Below are 15,113 nucleotides of genomic sequence, written 5' to 3'. Positions count from 1 at the left end.
CCTCTCACCCCAAACACACTGACCGAACTCGAACTCTCACCCCAAACACACTGTAACCAAACACGACCTCTCACTCCAAACACACTGACCAAACTCGACCTCTCACCCCAAACACACTGTAACCAAACTCGACCTCTCACCCAAAACACACTGTAACCAAATACGACCTCTCACCCCAAACACACTGTAACCAAACTCGACCTCTCACCCCAAACACACTGTAACCAAACTCGACCTCTCACCGCAAACACACTGTAACCAAACTCGACCTCTCACCCCAAACACACTAACCAAACTCGACTTCTCACCCCAAACACACTGACCAAACTCGATCTCTCACCCCAAACGCACTAACCAAACTCGACCTCTCACCCCAAACACACTAACCAAACTCGACCTCTCACCGCAAACACACTAACCAAACTCGAACTCTCACCCCAAACACACTGTAACCAAACTCGATCTCTCACCCCAAACACACTAACCAAAGTCGACCTCTCACCCCAAACACACTGTAACCAAACTCGATCTCGCACCCCAAACACACTGTAACCAAACTCGACCTCTCACCCCAAACACACTGACCAAACTCGACCTCTGACCCCAAACACACTGACCGAACTCAAACTCTCACCTCAAACACACTGAAACCAAACTCGACCTCTCACCCCAAACACACTGTAACCAAACTCGACCTCTCACCCCAAACACACTGTAACCAAACTCGACCTCTCACCCCAAACACACTAACCAAACTCGACCTCTCACCCCAAACACACTGTAACCAAACTCGACCTCTCACCGCAAACACACTGTAACCAAACTCGACCTCTCACCCCAAACACACTGTAACCAAACTCGACCACTCACCCCAAACACACTAACCAAACACGACCTCTCACCCCAAACACACTGTAACCAAACTCGACCTCTCACCCCAAACACACTAACCAAACTCGACCTCTCACCCCAAACACACTCACCAAACTCGACCTCTCACCCCAAACACACTGTAACCAAACTCGACCGCTCACCCCAAACACACTGTAACCAAACGCGACCGCTCACCGCAAACACACTGTAACCAAACTCGACCTCTCTCCCCAAACACACTGTAACCAAACTCGACCTCTCACCCCAAGCACACTGACCAAAGTCGACCTCTCACTCCAAACACACTGTATCCAAACTCGACCTCTCACCCCAAACACACTGTAACCAAATACGACCTCTCACCCCAAACACACTGTAACCAAACTCGACCTCTCACCCCAAACAGACTGTAACCAAACTCGACATCTCACCCCAAACAAACTAACCAAACTCGACCTCTCATCCCAAACACACTGACCAAACTCGGCCTCTCACCCCAAACACACTAACCAAAGTCGACCTCTCTCCCCAAACACACTGTAACCAAATTCGACCTCTCACCGCAAACACACTAACCAATCGCGACCTCTCACCCCAAACGCACTGTAACCAAACTCTACCTCTCTCCCCAAACACACTAACCAAACTCGACCTCTCACCCCAAACACACCATCCAAACTCGACCTCTCACCCCAAACACACTAACCAAACTCGACCTCTCACCTCAAACACACTAACCAAACTCGACCTCTCACCCAAACACACTGTAACCAAACTCGACCTCTCACCCCAAGCACACTGACCAAACTCGACCTCTCACCCCAAACACACTGTAACCAAACTCGACCTCTCACCCCAAACACACTGTAACCAAACTCGACCTCTCAGCCCAAACAGACTAACCAAACTCGACCTCTCACCCCAAACACACTGTAACCAAACTCGACCTCTCACACAAAACACACAGTAACCAAGCCCGACCTCTCACCCCAAACACACTGTAACCAAACTCGACCTCCCACCCCAAACACACTGTAACCAAACTCGACCTCTCCCCCCAAACACACTGTAACCAAACTCGACCTCTCACCCCAAACACACTGTAACCAAACTCGACCTCTCACCCCAAACACACTGTAACCAAACTCGACCTCTCACCCCAAACACACTAACCAAACTCGACCTCTCACCCCAAACACACTGTAACCAAACTCAACCACTCACCCCAAACACACTGTAACCAAACTCGACCTCTCACCCCAAACACACTGTAACCAAACTCGACCTCTCACCCCAAACACACTGTAACCAAACTCGATCTCTCACCCCAAACACACTGTAACCAAACTCGAGTTCTCACCCCAAACACACTAACCAAACTCGACCTCTCACCCCAAACACACTGTAACCAAACTCGTCCTCTGACCCCAAACACACTAACCAAACTCGACCTCTCACCCCATACACACTGTAACCAAACTCGACCTCTCACCCCAAACACACTGTAACCAAACTCGAGTTCTCACCCCAAACACACTGTAACCAAACTCGACCTCTCACCCCAAACACACTGTAACCAAACTCGACCTCTCACCCCAAACACACTGTATCCAAACTCGACCTCTCACCCCAAACACACTGTAACCAAACTCGACCTCTCACCACAAACACACTGTAACCAAACTCGACCTCTCACTCCAAACACACTAACCAAACTCGACCTCTCACCCCAAACACACTGTATCCAAAATCGACCTCTCACCCCAAACACACTGTAACCAAACTCGACCTTCCACCCCAAACACACTGTAACCAAACTCGTCCTCTCACCCCAAACACACTAACCAAACTCGACCTCTCACCCCAAACACACTGTAACCAAACTCGACCTCTCACCGCAAACACACTAACCAAACTCGACCTCTCACCCCAAACTCACTGTAACCAAACTCAACCTCTCACCCAAACACACTGGAACCAAACTCGACCTCTCACCCCAAACACACTGACCAAACTCGACCTCTCACCCCAAACGCACTTACCGAACTCGAACTCTCACCCCAAACACACTGTAACCAAACTCGACCTCTCACCCCAAACACACTGACCAAACACGACCTCTCACCACAAACACACTGTAACCAAACTCGACCTCCCACCCCAAACACACTAACCAAACTCGACCTCTCACCCCAAACACACTGTAACCAAACACGACCTCTCACCCCAAACACACTGCAACCAAACTCGACCTCTCACCCCAAACACACTGTAACCAAACTCGACCTCTCACCGCAAACACACTGTAACCAAACTCGACCTCTCACCCCAAACACACGAACCAAACTCGACCTCTCACCCCAAACACACTGTAACCAAACTCGACCTCTCACCGCAAACACACTAACCAAACTCGAACTCTCACCGCAAACACACTGTAACCAAACTCGACGTCTCACCCCAAACACACTAACCAAACTCGACCTCTCACCCCAAACACACTGTAACCAAACTCGATCTCTCACCCCAAACACACTGTAACCAACTCGACCTCTCACCCCAAACACACTAACCAAACTCGACCTCTCACCCCAAACACACTGGAACCAAACTCGACCTCTCACCCCAAACACACTAACCAAACTCGACCTCTCACCCCAAACACACTGTAACCAAACTCGACCTCTCACCGCAAACACACTGTAACCAAACTCGACCTCTCACCCCAAACACACTGTAACCAAACTCGACCTCTCACCCCAAACACACTGTAACCAAACTCGACCTCTCACCGCAAACACACTGTAACCAAACTCGACCTCTCACCCCAAACACACTGTAACCAAACTCGACCTCTCACCGCAAACACACTGTAACCAAACTCGACCTCTCACCCCAAACACACTAACCAAACTCGACCTCTCACCGCAAACACACTGTAACCAAACTCGACCTCTCACCCCAAACACCCTAACCAAACTCGACCTCTCACCCCAAACACACTGTAACCAAACCCGACCTCTCACCCCAAGCACACTGACCAAACTCGACCTCTCACCCCAAACACACTGTAACCAAACTCGACCTCTCACCCCAAACACACTGACCAAACTCAACCTCTCACCCCAAACACACAGACCGAACTCGAACTCTCACCCCAAACACACTGTAACCAAACTCGACCTCTCACCCCAAACACACTGACCAAACTCGAACTCTCACCCCAAACACACTGTAATCAAACTCGACCTCTCACCCCAAACACACTGTAACCAAACACGACCTCTCACCCCAAACACACTGTAACCAAACTCGACCTCTCACCCCAAAGACACTGTAACCAAACTCGACCTCTCACCGCAAACACACTGTAACCAAACTCGACCTCTCACCCCAAACACACTAACCAAACTCGACCTCTCACCCCAAACACACTGACCAAACTCGACCTCTCACCCCAAACACACTAACCAAACTCGACCTCTCACCCCAAACACACTAACCAAACTCGACCTCTCACCGCAAACACACTAACCAAACTCGAACTCTCACCCCAAACACACTGTAACCAAACTCGACCTCTCACCCCAAACACACTAACCAAAGTCGACCTCTCACCCCAAACACACTGTAACCAAACTCGATCTCTCACCCCAAACACACTGTAACCAAACTCGACCTCTCACCCCAAACACACTGACCAAACTCGACCTCTGACCCCAAACACACTGACCGAACTCAAACTCTCACCTCAAACACACTAACCAAACTCGACCTCTCACCCCAAACTCACTGTAACCAAACTCGACCTCTCACCCCAAACACACTGTAACCAAACTCGACCTCTCACCCCAAACACACTAACCAAACTCGACCTCTCACCCCAAACACACTGTAACCAAACTCGACCTCTCACCGCAAACACACTGTAACCAAACTCGACCTCTCACCCCAAACACACTGTAACCAAACTCGACCACTCACCCCAAACACACTAACCAAACACGACCTCTCACCCCAAACACACTGTAACCAAACTCGACCTCTCACCCCAAACACACTAACCAAACTCGACCTCTCACCCCAAACACACTCACCAAACTCGACCTCTCACCCCAAACACACTGTAACCAAACTCGACCGCTCATCCCAAACACACTGTAACCAAACGCGACCGCTCACCGCAAACACACTGTAACCAAACTCGACCTCTCTCCCCAAACACACTGTAACCAAACTCGACCTCTCACCCCAAGCACACTGACCAAAGTCGACCTCTCATTCCAAACACACTGACCAAACTCGACCTCTCACCCCAAACACACTGACCGAACTCGAACTCTCACCCCAAACACACTGTAACCAAACTCGACCTCTCACCCCAAACACACTGACCAAACACGACCTCTCACCACAAACACACTGTAACCAAACTCGACCTCCCACCCCAAACACACTAACCAAACTCGACCTCTCACCCCAAACACACTGTAACCAAACACGACCTCTCACCCCAAACACACTGCAACCAAACTCGACCTCTTACCCCAAACACACTGTAACCAAACTCGACCTCTCACCGCAAACACACTGTAACCAAACTCGACCTCTCTCCCCATACACACTCACCAAACTCGACCTCTCACCCCAAACACACTGTAACCAAACTCGACCTCTCACCCCAAACACACTAACCAAACTCGACCTCTCACCCCAAACACACTGTAACCAAACTCGACCTCTCACCCCAAACACACTAACCAAACTCGACCTCTCACCCCAAACACACTGTAACCAAACTCGACCTCTCACCCCAAACACACTAACCAAACTCGACCTCTCACCCCAAACACACTGTAACCAAACTCGACCTCTCACCGCAAACACACTGTAACCAAACTCGACCTCTCACCCCAAACACACTAACCAAACTCGACCTCTCACCGCAAACACACTGTAACCAAACTCGACCTCTCACCCCAAACACCCTAACCAAACTCGATCTCTCACCCTAAACACACTGTAACCAAACTCGACCTCTCACCGCAAACACACTGTAACCAAACTCGACCTCTCACCCCAAACACACTAACCAAACTCGACCTCTCACCGCAAACACACTGTAACCAAACTCGACCTCTCACCCCAAACACCCTAACCAAACTCGACCTCACACCCCAAACACACTGTAACCAAACCCGACCTCTCACCCCTGCACACTGACCAAACTCGACCTCTCACCCTAAACACACTGTAACCAAACTCGACCTCTCACCCCAAACACACTGACCAAACTCGACCTCTCACCCCAAACACACAGACCGAACTCGAACTCTCACCCCAAACACACTGTAACCAAACTCGACCTCTCACCCCAAACACACTGACCAAACTCGAACTCTCACCCCAAACACACTGTAACCAAACACGACCTCTCACTCCAAACACACTGACCAAACTCGACCTCTCACCCCAAACACACTGTAACCAAACTCGACCTCTCACCCAAAACACACTGTAACCAAACACGACCTCTCACCCCAAACACACTGTAACTAAACTCGACCTCTCACCTCAAACACACTGTAACCAAACTCGACCTCTCACCGCAAACACACTGTAACCAAACTCGACCTCTCACCCCAAACACACTAACCAAACTCGACCTCTCACCCCAAACACACTGACCAAACTCGATCTCTCACCCCAAACGCACTAACCAAACTCGACCTCTCACCCCAAACACACTAACCAAACTCGACCTCTCACCGCAAACACACTAACCAAACTCGAACTCTCACCCCAAACACACTGTAACCAAACTCGATCTCTCACCCCAAACACACTAACCAAAGTCGACCTCTCACCCCAAACACACTGTAACCAAACTCGACCTCGCACCCCAAACACACTGTAACCAAACTCGACCTCTCACCCCAAACACACTGACCAAACTCGACCTCTGACCCCAAACACACTGACCGAACTCAAACTCTCACCTCAAACACACTGAAACCAAACTCGACCTCTCACCCCAAACACACTGTAACCAAACTCGACCTCTCACCCCAAACACACTGTAACCAAACTCGACCTCTCACCCCAAACACACTAACCAAACTCGACCTCTCACCCCAAACACACTGTAACCAAACTCGACCTCTCACCGCAAACACACTGTAACCAAACTCGACCTCTCACCCCAAACACACTGTAACCAAACTCGACCACTCACCCCAAACACACTAACCAAACACGACCTCTCACCCCAAACACACTGTAACCAAACTCGACCTCTCACCCCAAACACACTAACCAAACTCGACCTCTCACCCCAAACACACTCACCAAACTCGACCTCTCACCCCAAACACACTGTAACCAAACTCGACCGCTCACCCCAAACACACTGTAACCAAACGCGACCGCTCACCGCAAACACACTGTAACCAAACTCGACCTCTCTCCCCAAACACACTGTAACCAAACTCGACCTCTCACCCCAAGCACACTGACCAAAGTCGACCTCTCACTCCAAACACACTGTATCCAAACTCGACCTCTCACCCCAAACACACTGTAACCAAATACGACCTCTCACCCCAAAGACACTGTAACCAAACTCGACCTCTCACCCCAAACAGACTGTAACCAAACTCGACATCTCACCCCAAACAAACTAACCAAACTCGACCTCTCATCCCAAACACACTGACCAAACTCGGCCTCTCACCCCAAACACACTAACCAAAGTCGACCTCTCTCCCCAAACACACTGTAACCAAATTCGACCTCTGACCGCAAACACACTAACCAATCGCGACCTCTCACCCCAAACGCACTGTAACCAAACTCTACCTCTCTCCCCAAACACACTAACCAAACTCGACCTCTCACCCCAAACACACCATCCAAACTCGACCTCTCACCCCAAACACACTAACCAAACTCGACCTCTCACCTCAAACACACTAACCAAACTCGACCTCTCACCCAAACACACTGTAACCAAACTCGACCTCTCACCCCAAGCACACTGACCAAACTCGACCTCTCACCCCAAACACACTGTAACCAAACTCGACCTCTCACCCCAAACACACTGTAACCAAACTCGACCTCTCTCCCCAAACACACCATCCAAACTCGACCTCTCACCCCAAACACACTAACGAAACTCGACCTTTCACCCCAAACACACTAACCAAACTCGACCTCTCACCCCAAACACACTAACCAAACTCGACCTCTCTCCGCGAACACACTAACCAAACTCGACCTCTCACCCCATACCCTCTGACCAAACTCGACCTCTCACCCCAAACACACTAACCAAACTCGACCTCTCACCCCAAACACACTGTAACCAAACTCGACCTCTCACCCCAAACAGACTGTAACCAAACTCGACATCTCACCCCAAAGAAACTAACCAAACTCGACCTCTCATCCCAAACACACTGACTAAACTCGACCTCTCACCCCAAACACACTAACCAAAGTCGACCTCTCTCCCCAAACACACTGTAACCAAATTCGACCTCTCACCCCAAACACGCTAACCAATCGCGACCTCTCACCCCAAACGCACTGTAACCAAACTCTACCTCTCACCCCAAACACACTAACCAAACTCGACCTCTCACCCCAAACACACCATCCAAACTCGACCTCTCACCCCAAACACACTAACCAAACTCGACCTCTCACCCCAAACACACTCACCAAACTCGACCTCTCACCCCAAACACACTGTAACCAAACTCGACCGCTCACCCCAAACACACTGTAACCAAACTCGACCTCTCACCCCAAACACACTGTAACCAAACTCGACCTCTCTCCCCAAACACACTGTAACCAAACTCGACCTCTCACCCCAAGCACACTGACCAAAGTCGACCTCTCACTCCAAACACACTGTATCCAAACTCGACCTCTCACCCCAAACACACTGTAACCAAATACGACCTCTCACCCCAAACACACTGTAACCAAACTCGACCTCTCACCCCAAACAAACTAACCAAACTCGACCTCTCATCCCAAACACACTGACCAAACTCGGCCTCTCTCCCCAAACACACTGTAACCAAATTCGACCTCTCACCCCAAACACACTAACCAATCGCGACCTCTCATCCCAAACGCACTGTAACCAAACTCTTCCTCTCTCCCCAAACACACTAACCAAACTCGACCTCTCACCCCAAACACACCATCCAAACTCGACCTCTCACCCCAAACACACTAACCAACCTCGACCTCTCACCTCAAACACACTAACCAAACTCGACCTCTCACCCAAACACACTGTAACCAAACTCGACCTCTCCTCACCCCAAGCACACTGACCAAACTCGACCTCTCACCCCAAACACACTGTAAACAAACTCGACCTCTCACCCCAAACACACTGTAACCAAACTCGACCTCTCTCCCCAAACACACCATCCAAACTCGACCTCTCACCCCAAACACACTAACGAAACTCGACCTTTCACCACAAACACACTAACCAAACTCGACCTCTCACCCCAAACACACTAACCAAACTCGACCTCTCTCCGCGAACACACTAACCAAACTCGACCTCTCACCCCATACCCTCTGACCAAACTCGACCTCTCACCCCAAACACACTGTAACCAAACTCGACCTCTCACCCCCAAACACACTGTAACCAAACTCGACCTCTCACCCCAAACAGACTGTAACCAAACTCGACCTCTCATCCCAAACACACTGACCAAACTCGACCTCTCACCCCAAACACACTAACCAAAGTCGACCTCTCTCCCCAAACACACTGTAACCAAATTCGACCTCTCACCCCAAACACGCTAACCAATCGCGACCTCTCACCCCAAACGCACTGTAACCAAACTCTACCTCTCACCCCAAACACACTGTAACCAAACTCGACCTCTCACCCCAAACACACCATCCAAACTCGACCTCTCACCCCAAACACACTCACCAAACTCGACCTCTCACCCAAACACACTGTAACCATACTCGACTTCTCACCCCAAGCACACTGACCAAACTCGACCTCTCACCCCAAACACACTGTAACCAAACTCGACCTCTCACCCCAAACACACTGTAACCAAACTCGACCTCTCTCCCCAAACAGACTGTAACCATACTCGACCTCTCACCCCAAACACACTGACCAAACTCGACCTCTCACCCCAAACACACTGTAACGAAAGTCAACCTCTCACCCCAAACACACTGTAATCAAACTCGACCTCTCACCCCAAACACACTGTAACCAAACTTGACCTCTCTCCCCAAACACACTGTAACCAAATTCGACCTCTCACCCCAAACACACTAACCAATCGAGACCTCTCACCCCAAACGCACTGTAACCAAACTCAACCTCTCACCCCAAACACACCATCCAAACTCGACCTCTCACCCCAAACACACTAACAAAACTCGACCTTTCACCCCAAACACACTAACCAAACTCGACCTCTCACCCCAAACACACTGTAACCAAACTTGACCTCTCTCCCCAAACACATTGTAACCAAATTCGACCTCTCACCCCAAACACACTGTAACCAAACTCGACCTCTCACCCCAAACACACTGACCGAACTCGAATTCTCACCCCAAACACACTGTAACCAAACTCGACCTCTCACCCCAAACACAGTGTAACCAAACTCGACCTCCCACCCCAAACACACTGTAACCAAACTCGACCTCTCAGCCCAAACACACTGTATCCAAACTCGACCTCTCACCCAACACACTAACCATACCCGACCTCTCACCCCATACACACTGACCAAACTCGACCTCTCACCCCAAACACACTGTGACCAAACTCGACCTCTCTCCCCAAACACACTGTAACCAAACTCGACCTCTCTCCCCAAACACACTGTAACCAAACTCGACCTCTCACCACAGACACACTGTAACGAAACTCAACCTCTCACCCCAAACACACTGTAACCAAACTCGACATCTCACCCCAAACACACTGTATCCAAACTCGACCTCTCACCCAACACACTAATCAAACCCGACCACTCACCCCAAACACACTGTAACCAAACTCGACCTCTCACCCCAAACACACTGTAACCAAACTCGACCTCTCTCCCCAAACTCACTGTAACCAAATTCGCCCTCTCACCCAACACACTAACCAAACCCGACCTCTCACCCCATACACACTGACCAAACTCGACCTCTCACCCCAAACACACTGTAACCAAACTCGACCTCTCACCCAACACACTAACCAAACGCGACCTCTCACCCCAAACTCACTGTAACCAAACTCAACCTCTCACCCCAAACACACTAACCAAACTCGACCTCTCACCGCAAACACACTAACCAAATTCGACCTCTCACCCCAAACACACTGTAACCAAACTCAACCTCTCACCCCAAACACACCATCCAAACCCGACCTCACACCCCAAACACACTAACCAAACTCGACCTCTCACCGCGAACACACTAACCAAACTCGACCTCTCACCCCAAACACACTGTAACCAAACTCAACCTCTCACCCCAAACACACCATCCAAACTCGACCTCTCACCCCAAACACACTAACGAAACTCGACCTTTCACCCCAAACACACTAACCAAACTCGACCTCTCACCCCAAACACACTAACCAAACTCAACCTCAACCGCGAACACACTAACCAAACTCGACCTCTCACCCCATACCCTCTGACCAAACTCGACCTCTCACCCCAAACACACTGTAACCAAACTCCACCTCTCACCACAGACACACTGTAACCAAACTCGACCTCTCACCCGAAACACACTAACCAAACTCGACCTCTCACCCCAAAAACACTGTAACCAAACTTGACCTCTCTCCCCAAACACATTGTAACCAAATTCGACCTCTTATCCCAAACACACTAACCAAACTCGACCTCTCTCCGCGAACACACTAACCAAACTCGACCTCTCACCCCATACTCTCTGACCAAACTCGACCTCTCACCCCAAACACACTGTAACCAAACTCGACCTCTCACCCCAAACACACTGTAACCAAACTTGACCTCTCTCCCCAAACACATTGTAACCAAATTCGACCTCTCACCCCAAACACACTGTAACCAAACTCGACCTCTCACCCCAAACGCACTGACCGAACTCGACCTCTCACCCCAAACACACCATCCAAACTCGACCTCTCACCCCAAACACACTGTAACCAAACTCGACCTCTCACCCCAAACACACTAACCAAACTCGACCTCTCACCCCAAACACACTAACCAAACTCGAGTTCTCACCCCAAACACACTGTAACCAAACTCGACCTCTCGCCCCAAACACGCTGTAACCAAACTCGACCTCTCACCGCAAACACACTGTAACCAAACTCGACCTCTCACCCCAAACACACTGTAACCAAACTCGACCTCTCACCACAAACACACTGTAACCAAACTCGACCTCTCACCCGAAACACACTAACCAAACTCGACCTCTCACCCCAAACACACTGTAACCAAACTCGACCTCTCACCCCAAACACACTGTAACCAAACTCGACCTCTCACCCCAAACACACTGTATCCAAACTCGACCTCTCACCCCAAACACACTGTAACCAAACTCGACCTCTCACCACAAACACACTGTAACCAAACTCGACCTCTCACTCCAAACACACTAACCAAACTCGACCTCTCACCCCAAACACACTGTATCCAAAATCGACCTCTCACGCCAAACACACTGTAACCAAACTCGACCTTCCACCCCAAACACACTGTAACCAAACTCGACCTCTCACCCCAAACACACTAACCAAACTCGACCTCTCACCCCAAACACACTGTAACCAAACTCGACCTCTCACCGCAAACACACTAACCAAACTCGACCTCTCACCCCAAACTCACTGTAAGCAAACTCGACCTCTCACCCAAACACACTGGAACCAAACTCGACCTCTCACCCCAAACACACTGACCAAAGTCGACCTCTCACCCCAAACACACTTACCGAACTCGAACTCTCACCCCAAACACACTGTAACCAAACTCGACCTCTCACCCCAAACACACTGACCAAACACGACCTCTCACCACAAACACACTGTAACCAAACTCGACCTCCCACCCCAAACACACTAACCAAACTCGACCTCTCACCCCAAACACACTGTAACCAAACACGACCTCTCACCCCAAACACACTGCAACCAAACTCGACCTCTCACCCCAAACACACTGTAACCAAACTCGACCTCTCACCGCAAACACACTGTAACCAAACTCGACCTCTCACCCCAAACACACGAACCAAACTCGACCTCTCACCCCAAACACACTGTAACCAAACTCGACCTCTCACCGCAAACACACTAACCAAACTCGAACTCTCACCCCAAACACACTGTAACCAAACTCGACGTCTCACCCCAAACACACTAACCAAACTCGACCTCTCACCCCAAACACACTGTAACCAAACTCGATCTCTCACCCCAAACACACTGTAACCAACTCGACCTCTCACCCCAAACACACTAACCAAACTCGACCTCTCACCCCAAACACACTGTAACCAAACTCGACCTCTCACCCCAAACATACTAACCAAACTCGACCTCTCACCCCAAACACACTGTAACCAAACTCGACCTCTCACCGCAAACACACTGTAACCAAACTCGACCTCTCACCCCAAACACACTAACCAAACTCGACCTCTCACCGCAAACACACTGTAACCAAACTCGACCTCTCACCCCAAACACCCTAACCAAACTCGATCTCTCACCCCAAACACACTGTAACCAAACTCGACCTCTCACCGCAAACACACTGTAACCAAACTCGACCTCTCACCCCAAACACACTAACCAAACTCGACCTCTCACCGCAAACACACTGTAACCAAACTCGACCTCTCACCCCAAACACCCTAACCAAACTCGACCTCTCACCCCAAACACACTGTAACCAAACCCGACCTCTCACCCCAAGCACACTGACCAAACTCGACCTCTCACCCCAAACACACTGTAACCAAACTCGACCTCTCACCCCAAACACACTGACCAAACTCAACCTCTCACCCCAAACACACAGACCGAACTCGAACTCTCACCCCAAACACACTGTAACCAAACTCGACCTCTCACACAAAACACACTGACCAAACTCGAACTCTCACCCCAAACACACTGTAATCAAACTCGACCTCTCACCCCAAACACACTGTAACCAAACACGACCTCTCACCCCAAACACACTGTAACCAAACTCGACCTCTCACCCCAAACACACTGTAACCAAACTCGACCTCTCACCGCAAACACACTGTAACCAAACTCGACCTCTCACCCCAAACACACTAACCAAACTCGACCTCTCACCCCAAACACACTGACCAAACTCGACCTCTCACCCCAAACACACTAACCAAACTCGACCTCTCACCCCAAACACACTAACCAAACTCGACCTCTCACCGCAAACACACTAACCAAACTCGAACTCTCACCCCAAACACACTGTAACCAAACTCGACCTCTCACCCCAAACACACTAACCAAAGTCGACCTCTCACCCCAAACACACTGAAACCAAACTCGACCTCTCACCCCAAACACACTGTAACCAAACTCGACCTCTCACCCCAAACACACTGTAACCAAACTCGACCTCTGACCCCAAACACACTAACCAAACTCGACCTCTCACCCCAAACACACTGTAACCAAACTCGACCTCTCACCGCAAACACACTGTAACCAAACTCGACCTCTCACCCCAAACACACTGTAACCAAACTCGACCACTCACCCCAAACACACTAACCAAACACGACCTCTCACCCCAAACACACTGTAACCAAACTCGACCTCTCACCCCAAACACACTAACCAAACTCGACCTCTCACCCCAAACACACTCACCAAACTCGACCTCTCACCCCAAACACACTGTAACCAAACTCGACCGCTCACCCCAAACACACTGTAACCAAACGCGACCGCTCACCGCAAACACACTGTAACCAAACTCGACCTCTCTCCCCAAACACACTGTAACCAAACTCGACCTCTCACCCCAAGCACACTGACCAAAGTCGACCTCTCACTCCAAACACACTGTATCCAAACTCGACATCTCACCCCAAACAAACTAACCAAACTCGACCTCTCATCCCAAACACACAGACCAAACTCGGCCTCTCACCCCAAACACACTAAC

The 15,113-nt window shown here is 50.2% G+C and overlaps 1 protein-coding gene across 4 annotated transcripts in view; it reads left to right on the top strand.

The window, feature by feature from the left end:
* LOC140397031 (beta-adducin-like) overlaps window positions 1–15,113 on the top strand; it is a 402,797-nt gene that overhangs the window by 178,942 nt on the left and 208,742 nt on the right. The window lies entirely within an intron of this gene.

This window comes from Scyliorhinus torazame, chromosome 20, assembly GCF_047496885.1.
Source record: "Scyliorhinus torazame isolate Kashiwa2021f chromosome 20, sScyTor2.1, whole genome shotgun sequence".
In the NCBI taxonomy this organism is placed as follows: domain Eukaryota; kingdom Metazoa; phylum Chordata; class Chondrichthyes; order Carcharhiniformes; family Scyliorhinidae; genus Scyliorhinus; species Scyliorhinus torazame.
This window is presented reverse-complemented; position numbering and strand designations above follow the sequence as displayed.